The following is an 8,821-nucleotide window of genomic DNA, read 5'->3' on the forward strand; positions in this document are numbered from 1 at the left end:
TTAAAAATAAGTGTACAATTTGGAAAAATCTGACATGTATATGTCCATGAAACTACATTAGTCAAGATAATGAATATACCCACCACCCCTAAAAGCTTCCTTGTACTATTTTATAATCTCTCTGGCTGCTCCTCTTATCCCCAGGTGATTACTGATCAGCTTTGTCACTACAGACTAGTGAAAAATTATCTACAAGTGGAATCATACTGTAGTTTTTTGTCTGTTTTGTAAATAAGTTCATTTGTATCTTTTTTTTAGATTCCACATATAACTGATACCATGTGACATTTGTCTTTGACTTCCATTGTATGATAATCTCTAGGTCCATCCATGTTACTGCAGATGGCTTTATTTCATCCTTCTTTATGGCTGAGTAATATTCCATTGTATATAGGTACCACGTCTTTATCCATATATCTGTTCATGGACATTTAGGTTGCTGCCATGTCTTGGCTGTTGTAAGTAGTGTTATAATAGGGTGCATGTATTTTTTTGAATTCTAGTTTTGTCTGGGTATATGCCCAAGAGTGGAATTGTAAGATCATATTGTTCAGTCGTGTCCGACTCTTCGGGACCCCACGGACTGCAGTATGCCAGGCTTCCCTGTCCTTCACCATCTGGAGCTTGCTCAAACTCATGTCCATGGAGTTGGTGATGCCATCCAACCATCTTGTCCTCTGTCGTCCCCTTCTCCTCCTGCCTTCAGTGTTTCCTGGCATCAGGGTCTTTTCCAATGAGTCGGCTCTTCGCATCAGTTGACAAAAGTACTGGAGTTTCAGCCTCAGCATCAGTCCCTCCAATGAATATTCAAGATTGATTTCCTTTAGAATTGACTGGTTTGATCTCCTTGCAGTCCAAGGGACTCTTGAATCATATGGTAAATTACAAATGTAGTTTTTTAAAGAACCATCCATACAGTTCTCCCTAGTGGCTCCACCAATTTACATTTCCACTAACAGTGTAGGAGGTTCCCCTTTCTCTGCACCCTCTCCAGCTTTTATTATCTGTAGCCTTTTTGATGGCCCTTCTGACTGGTTCTGATTTGCATTTTTCTATTAGCAATGTTGAAGATCTTTTCATGTGCCTTTTGGCTATCTGTATGTCTTTGGGAAAATGTCTATTCAGGTCTTCTCATTTTTTAAAATTGGGTGGTTTGAGTTGTTTGTGTTTTGATACTGAGTTGTATTAGGTCCTTATTTTGGAGTTTAATCTCTTGTTGGTCACATTGTTTACAAGTATTTTCTCCCATTTTGTGAGTTGTCTCTTTGTTTTGTTCTTGGTTTCCTTTGCTGTACAAAAGCTTTTAAGTTTAATTTAGGTCCCATTTGTTTATTTTTGTTTTTATTTTCATTACTCTAGGAGGTGAAGGCAATGGCACCCCACTCCAGTACTCTTGCCTGGAAAATCCCATGGACAGAGGAGTCTGGTGGGCTGCAGTCCATGAGGTCGCAAAGAGTTGGACACGTCTGAGCGACTTCACTTTCCCTTTTCACTTTCACGCACTGGAGAAGGAAATGGCAACCCACTCCAGTGTTCTTGCCTGGAGAATCCCAGGGACGGGGGAGCCTGGTGGGCTGCCGTCTATGGGGTCGCACAGAGTCGGACACAACTAAAGCGACTTAGCAGCAGCAGCATCAGGAGGTGAAAATATTGCAGTGATTTATGTCAGAGTATTGTGCCTGTTTTAAGAGTTTTATAGTATCTGGTCTTACATTTAGGTCTTCAATCCATTTTGAGTTTATTTTTGTTTATGATGTTAAGAGAATGTCCTAATGTCCTAATGTCCATTCTGTCCCTAAAGCCTACAAGTTTTATAATGCTGCACTATTGTTTTGTAAACTTATTTCTTGTTTTTTCATTGCTAGTATATAAAATAGAATTTATTTTTATATGTGCTCTTTTATCCTGAAACTTTGCTAAACTCATTCTAGCAGCATTTTATGTTTGTATTCTATATGATTTTTCACATAGATGATCATGTCTGCAAATACAGTATACAAAATAAATGTCCTTATGATGTCCTAATTTCACTCTTTTATATGTGGCTGTCCAGTTTTCCCAGCACCACTTACTGAAGAGACTATCTTTTCTCCTCTGCCTCCTTTGTCATAGATTATTGACTAAGTGCATGGGTTTATTTCTGGGCTTTCTGTCCTGTTCCATTGATCTATATTTCTGTGTTTTGTCAGTAACATGCTGTTTTGCTTAATGTAGCTCTGTAGTATAGCCTGAAGTCAGAGAGCCTGATTCCTCCAGCTCTGTTTTCTTTCTCAAGATTGCTTTGGCTATTTGAGGTATGACCCATTTTGAATGGTAATTTTTTGTATATGGTGTAAGAGTCCAGTTTTTTTTTTTTTTTGCCTCTAGCTATCCAGTTGTTCCATTGAATTGTCTTGGCATCTTTATTAAAATGAATTGGCCATATATATTCTTATATATACATGAACTAACTTACTGTGTTGGTTACTATAACTTAGTAATCTAAGTCTTGAAGTCAGTGTTAGTCCTTCAGCTTATTTTTCAAAATGGTTTAGACTAAGTCCTTTCTATCTCCAAACAAACTTCAGAATTAGATTGTAAATTTCTATAGAACATAAGCCTGTCCAGGTTTTCATTGGAATTGCATTAAATCTATGGAAAGTTGACATCTTACCAGTATTGAATCACTGACTCAGAAATATGAGATAACCCCTCAATTATTTAGGCCTTCCTTAATTTCTCTCAACAGTGTTTGTTAATTCCAGAGTAAAGGTAATGCAAATCTTTTGTCCATTTTATCCCTAAAGCCTCCAAGTTTTATAATGCTGGACTATTGTTTTGTAAACTTATTTCTTGTTTTTTCATTGCTAGTATATAAAATAGAATTTATTTTTATATGTGCTCTTTTATCCTGAAACTTTGCTAAACTCATTCTAGCAGCATTTTATATTTGTATTCTATATGATTTTTCACATAGATGATCATGTCTGCAAATACAGTATACAAAATAAATAAGCTCCTTCCTTTCCAATCTGTTTTTTTTTTTTTTCTGGCCTGTAACATGGTCTAGAACCTCTAGTACAGTTCTGAGTAGACTCATGAATGGACATACTTGTGTTGGTTCTGATTTAGAGAAAGCATTTAGTCTTTCAAAGATGCCCTCTGGGGAAATTCCTTTCTGTTCCTAGTGTGCTGAGAGTTTTTCTCTGGGAAGGATGTTGGATTTTTTTTCAGATGCTTTTCCTGCTTTTATTGAGACAAACATCTTTTTCCTTCTTTAGTCTATGTTTATACTTTGTGAATTATATTCATTTTGGAATGGTAAACCAACCTTGCATTTCTGGGATAAACTTCACTTGACCATAGTATATTAAGGTTTGCTCTTATTCTTTTTTCTTCTGTTTACTTTGCGTTTCATTTACTTTTACTTTTCTAGTTTTTTAAAGTGGGGCTTAGGTTTATTGAAGACCTTTCGTCCTTTCTAAGAGTTGTTTTAGTGCTATAAATTTCCCTCTAAGTATTGCTTTAGCTGCATTCAAAATCTTTGATATATTTTCATTTAGTTTGAAATACTGTCCTATTTCCCTTTTAATGTTTTCTTTGATCTAAGGATTATTTATGTTAACTTTGAAATATTTGAGATTTTCCAGATCTTTGCTTTCTAATTTGATCCCATTGTGGCCAGATAACATACATTGTATAATTTAAATACTTCCAGGTTTTATGAGATTGTTTTATGGCCCATACGACGTTCTATCGTAGTAAATGTTCCATGTGCCCTTGAAAAGAATGTGTATTTGGGGGCTGTTATACGTAGAGTGTTCTATTAATGTCAATTAAGTCACATTGGGTGATAGTGTTTTTAAGTCTTCTGTATCTTTAGTTGTTTTTTGTCTTAATTTTTCTGTCAGTTATTAACAGAGGGGTGTTGATATCTTGGAGCATAATTGTGGATTTGTCAATTTCTCATTACAGTTCTTTCATTTTGCTTCAGGTATGCTGAAGCTCTCTTATTAGGTGCATATTTAGGGCTGTTATGTCATCTTGTTGAATGTCACTTTTATTCATAATGAAATTAACAATTCATGTCCTTGGAATAAATCCCACTTGATCACAATGTATGATCTTTTTATATATTGTTGAATTCAGTCTGCTAATATTTTGTTGAGGGTTTTTAATCTATATTCATCAGAGACATTGGCCTCAAAATTTTTATGTGATATCTTTTTTCTTTTTTTGGCTGACTGTGCTGTGTTGCCTGTAGGGTCTCAGTTCCCTGACCGGGGATCGAACCTGTGACCCCACATTGGAAGAGTGGAATTCTAGCCACTGAACTGCCAGGGAATTCCCTTTTTGTGTGTTGTTTGTCTGATTTTGGTATCAGGGTGATGCTGGTATTATAGAATGAATTTAGAGGACTGTTCCCTCCTTTTCAATTTAAACATAAAATTTTTTAAAATTAAGTGGATAGATATTAGCTCTTTTTTATGTTTGGTAGAATTCCCCTGTAAAACTGACCAGTCCTGGACTTTTGCTGAGAGTTTTGATAACTAATTAAATTTTACTAGTAATGATTAGTCTGTTTAGATTATCAGTTTCTTCTTGATTCATTCTTGAAAGATTGTACATTTCTAGAAATGTATGTTTCTACTAGGTTTTCCTTTTGGCATATAATTGTTTTTGTTTTCTTGCATGTAATTTTTTTTATCTGTGATACTGGTTCTAATTTCTCCTCTTCGGTTTCTTTCATTTGGGTTCTGTTTTCTTAAAGAGCCTGGGTAAAGGCTTGTCAATTTTCTTTTAAAAAAAAGCTAACTCTTGGCATATTGATTTTTTTTTTTTTTTGGTCTCTGTTTTGTTTTTGATCTTTATTCCTTCTTTCTGCTGACTTTGGGCTTTGTATGTTCTTTTGTAATTCTTTTAGATGTAGGTTGAAATTTTTCTTGCTTCTTGAGGTAGGCCTGTTTTGCTATAAACTTCCCTCACAAAACTGTTTTGCTTGCTGCATCACATAGATTTTGGAATGTTGTGTTTTTATTTTTATATGTCTTGAAGTATTCTTGATTTCCTCTTTGAAAAGACATTTTCCCTTTATATAGGATTCCTACAACAGATAGTAGCAGATGGATCCTGAAACTTGATTTTGTATTTCATTACTAAATGCGTGTATCGTCCTTTTATTATTATCAGGTCATCTTGCCTTCTGGTGCATTTGAAGACTATGAAAGGAAATGAATGAAGTAGGCATCTCCTATTAGGAAGTAATATTGTTTGTATTTTTAGAAACTAAGTGGCAATATAGTCTCTGATTTCCCCTTGAAGAAAATATCTGACCAAAATGAACCTTGAACTTGGTCCACCTGAATTGGAAAAACATTGCAATATAAGGCCATGAAAAAGGTGTTAACTGTCATTCCTTCACTCCCTGACTTTCAATGAGTTAAGGCAGTGATGCTTTTTTTATGTTAATACTTTGAAGTATGCTATCACATTTTGGACATCTGTCACTTGAAGTTTAGTTAAGGCAATACATTAGCTAATGGAACTGATTGCCTCACAAGCTTGATAACAGATGCTGAAATCAGGATGTGCAGTCGGTCATGCAAATGTGACTTGACTCTAGCCAAGGTGTTTGAAGTTGAGAGCTAACAGATAATAGGTGTTGCATTGGTTACAAATTAATAAATTACTAACATCCCATGTTTTAAAATGACTGAATAGTAGTCATATTGTGACATCAAATGGGTATTTAGGGAAGGACTCCTTGCTGCCACAGGTTAGGTCTGTGCAAAGTACACTAAGTGAAAAAGGTTTCTGAATGAATGTTCTGCTACACTGGCACTAGGGTTTTTTTTAAGTCTTTTATGCTGCTCCTTAAGCACTGCTATATAGGTTTTGGTCATGAGTGGGTTTGATAAGCCAAGAGATGAAAAGGGAAAAGAAATGTGTTCTGTGATGTCTGCATTGACCAAAACATATTGCCAGGGCAGCAGGCTTAATAGGGCTTTTACCTTTTATGCTGTTTATCTTTGTGTCCCAATGTCTTGTCAAATTACCTTCATTTCTTCTTGAGTGGAGAGTGGAGGAAAAGTAAAAGGTAGTTGTTGAAGATTCACTTTAGGGATAAAATGGTCTTGTTAAAATCAGGAACTAGAAAATTTGGCCCCAGATCTACAGTCAAATTACTAAAACACATACATGTGAGAACACTACCTCCTGTTCAATGATTACTTGGTAGCTAGTTCATAATTCACCAAATGAGTATGGATCTGGAAGAATGGAATATGGTGGGCAAGGGGCAGTGTTGTGATCCTAGCTCTTTTTGACCTAATTTTTCAAATGTATTCCTTTGTGTGCTGTTACTCTTAATATTCTGTCTGTAGGATCATTCTCAAAGTTTCTCACTGAAAACAAAAACCATGCCATCTGTAAAAAACTCATTGTTCTTTACCTAGTTACTTAAAGGAGTCATTTCTACTCACTAATTATCTTTCAGTTTCTTTTCAGATCCTTGAAGCCACATTCTCCCCCTCACCATTCTAGTGACACTTCTCTGTCAGATTACTGGTGATCTCTTTGCAGACCTGTCCATTTGGCCTCTTGAAATAAAACACCATCAATGTGACCTTGGTCTTACCATCTCTCTGACCACTTTTTCATCGTCATCTTTGTCCCTTAGATGTTAATGTTTCCCAGTTTTAGTACTTTTTGTCCTGATGTAATCTCATTTACATACATGGTCTATTCAAGACCATACGCTGATAATCCTCATATGTAGTTTTACTATTGGTGTCTCCTCACCAGTTTAGAAAAAACAGCTTCATCTTGTTGGACTCAACTTTAACTTGGATGACTTATTTTCAGCTCAGACTAATATCCCTTCACTTAGTTTTTCGTGTTGTTTTGTAGTGTCCTCATCTTCCAAGTTCATGACCTAAATCTTCATTATTACTCGAGGCTTAGCAGAAGTTATTACTGTCCTGTGTTTCCATACTGTAGTGTATTTAACTTTATCTAATTTTATGGCACCAAAACTTTGGGCCATAAAAGGAGCTCAGTGTTGGAGCTCCTTGAGCCACCTGATGGGTTCTCAGTAAGTGCTGAGTTGAAGTGAATTCATTCCTACAGTTTATACTTGTACATGACATGTACAAGTTTTCGGGTGAAGTAACTTCTACATATTCTGGAGTGGTCCCCTTATTTAAGAGATTCTAATCTGGGAAGATCCAGGACATAGGGTAGCTTCATCTAATTTAGAGCTGGATTAGACCTTCATTTACTTAAGATCACACAGCCAGTGGAAAGCTGTGTTAGTTAGAACCAGTCACCGGATGCTCAGGCCAATAATACTTTTACTTGCACTACGCTGAAGCCGAGAATAGATGCTGTAATCCTCTAAACTCATGAAAGTTAAGCTTGAGATGAAGTCATAAAAGCTAAAAACATGTAGAGATGAGTAGTCCATTCTCCACAGGTCTCTTTAGTTTCTGCATGCCTTGCAAACAGAGGCACTGATAGCTTTTCTTCCAGACTGCCCTTTCAAAGATGTCTGTATAAAGTAAACAGCTTTAGAAGACAGAAACTGTCTCTTTCTGGAGCATACAATTAGGTCTGTTTATGAATCAGCACAACAATAATGTTTCCCACTGATGCAAAAGTTAGGCAGGTTTTCAAGTGGTCAGTTCATTAAGATTTCGGTTTCCTAAGCTCAGAGTTTCTCAGCTGTGACACAGACCCACTCCGCGTGTGACCTCCGCCTAGGTCACTCCAGGTTACCTCCATGAGGCGCGGGAGCAAAGCGAACATGAAGCTTGTGCTGCTTAGCGTGCTCTAAGTAGATCCATCATCTCTGACCTAGGGTCTCACATCTTTCGCTAGCATTCATGAAACTACTTAGTAGGGCAAAATCTGACCCTTTCCAGTTCTTGATATAAAGCAGGTATTCTGAGAATTAAAATTGGATAAAATTTGCTAATATAGCAGCTTCATGGATAATTTAGACCATGAGTCATCTGTGCAGAGACTCCAACCTGCTCTACCCGGTCCCCCCTTGCTTTAAAGTTTCTAGTCCCCCAAATGGTATCCAGGAGTCTGTTTCCACTGTGGTCTTCCTCCCCTCTAGGCTATAGAAACCTTATCTGCCAAACCCTCCCGTGGACTCTAGGACAGCACTTGCAGATTCATGGTATATTCCAGTGCTAGCAAAAAAAAAAAAAAAACAAAAACTGGAGAAACCGAGTCATGTTCCTGGCCCCCAAAAGGCAGCTATCATATTTGCCTGCAGCCTCTTCTCACCTTGAATTCCCCCCCCCCCCCCCCCCCCCCCCCCCCCGCCCCGCTCCTTTGGTTGGCACAGTTCCTGTCCCTTAAGTCCCGGCTGGCAGGAAGGTAGTCTATAAGGGTCAAGCTCTCAACCCCCAACAGAATTTGTGTACCGTCTCCTTAAAGTAAATGAAAACATTTGGAAATAGCATCCTTCTTTTGATATTTCTTGGTACTGGCAGAGGCATCTCAGTTTTTTTGCCTCATGAAGAACAGGCTTTGGCCTGGTGATTTTACCATGATCACATGGATTTTCCATCACAAGTGCCCCATTTTTTGACTAAATCTTCACTCTGCCTGAAATGCCTTTGGCCAAAGTTTTAAGTGCATGTGAGGTCATGCTGAACTTTGCAATACTCAAAAAATAATTCAACTATAGGCTGCCTTGTACAGAATAGCAAAAGGAGAATTGGTTTCCTATGGCTGTCATAACAAATTGCCACGTACTTGGTGACTTAAAACAACAGAAACTTACTTTCTCATAGTTCTGAAGGCCAGAAGTCCAAAATCGGTTTCACTG

Source organism: Bos indicus, chromosome 1, assembly GCF_029378745.1.
Source record: "Bos indicus isolate NIAB-ARS_2022 breed Sahiwal x Tharparkar chromosome 1, NIAB-ARS_B.indTharparkar_mat_pri_1.0, whole genome shotgun sequence".
In the NCBI taxonomy this organism is placed as follows: domain Eukaryota; kingdom Metazoa; phylum Chordata; class Mammalia; order Artiodactyla; family Bovidae; genus Bos; species Bos indicus.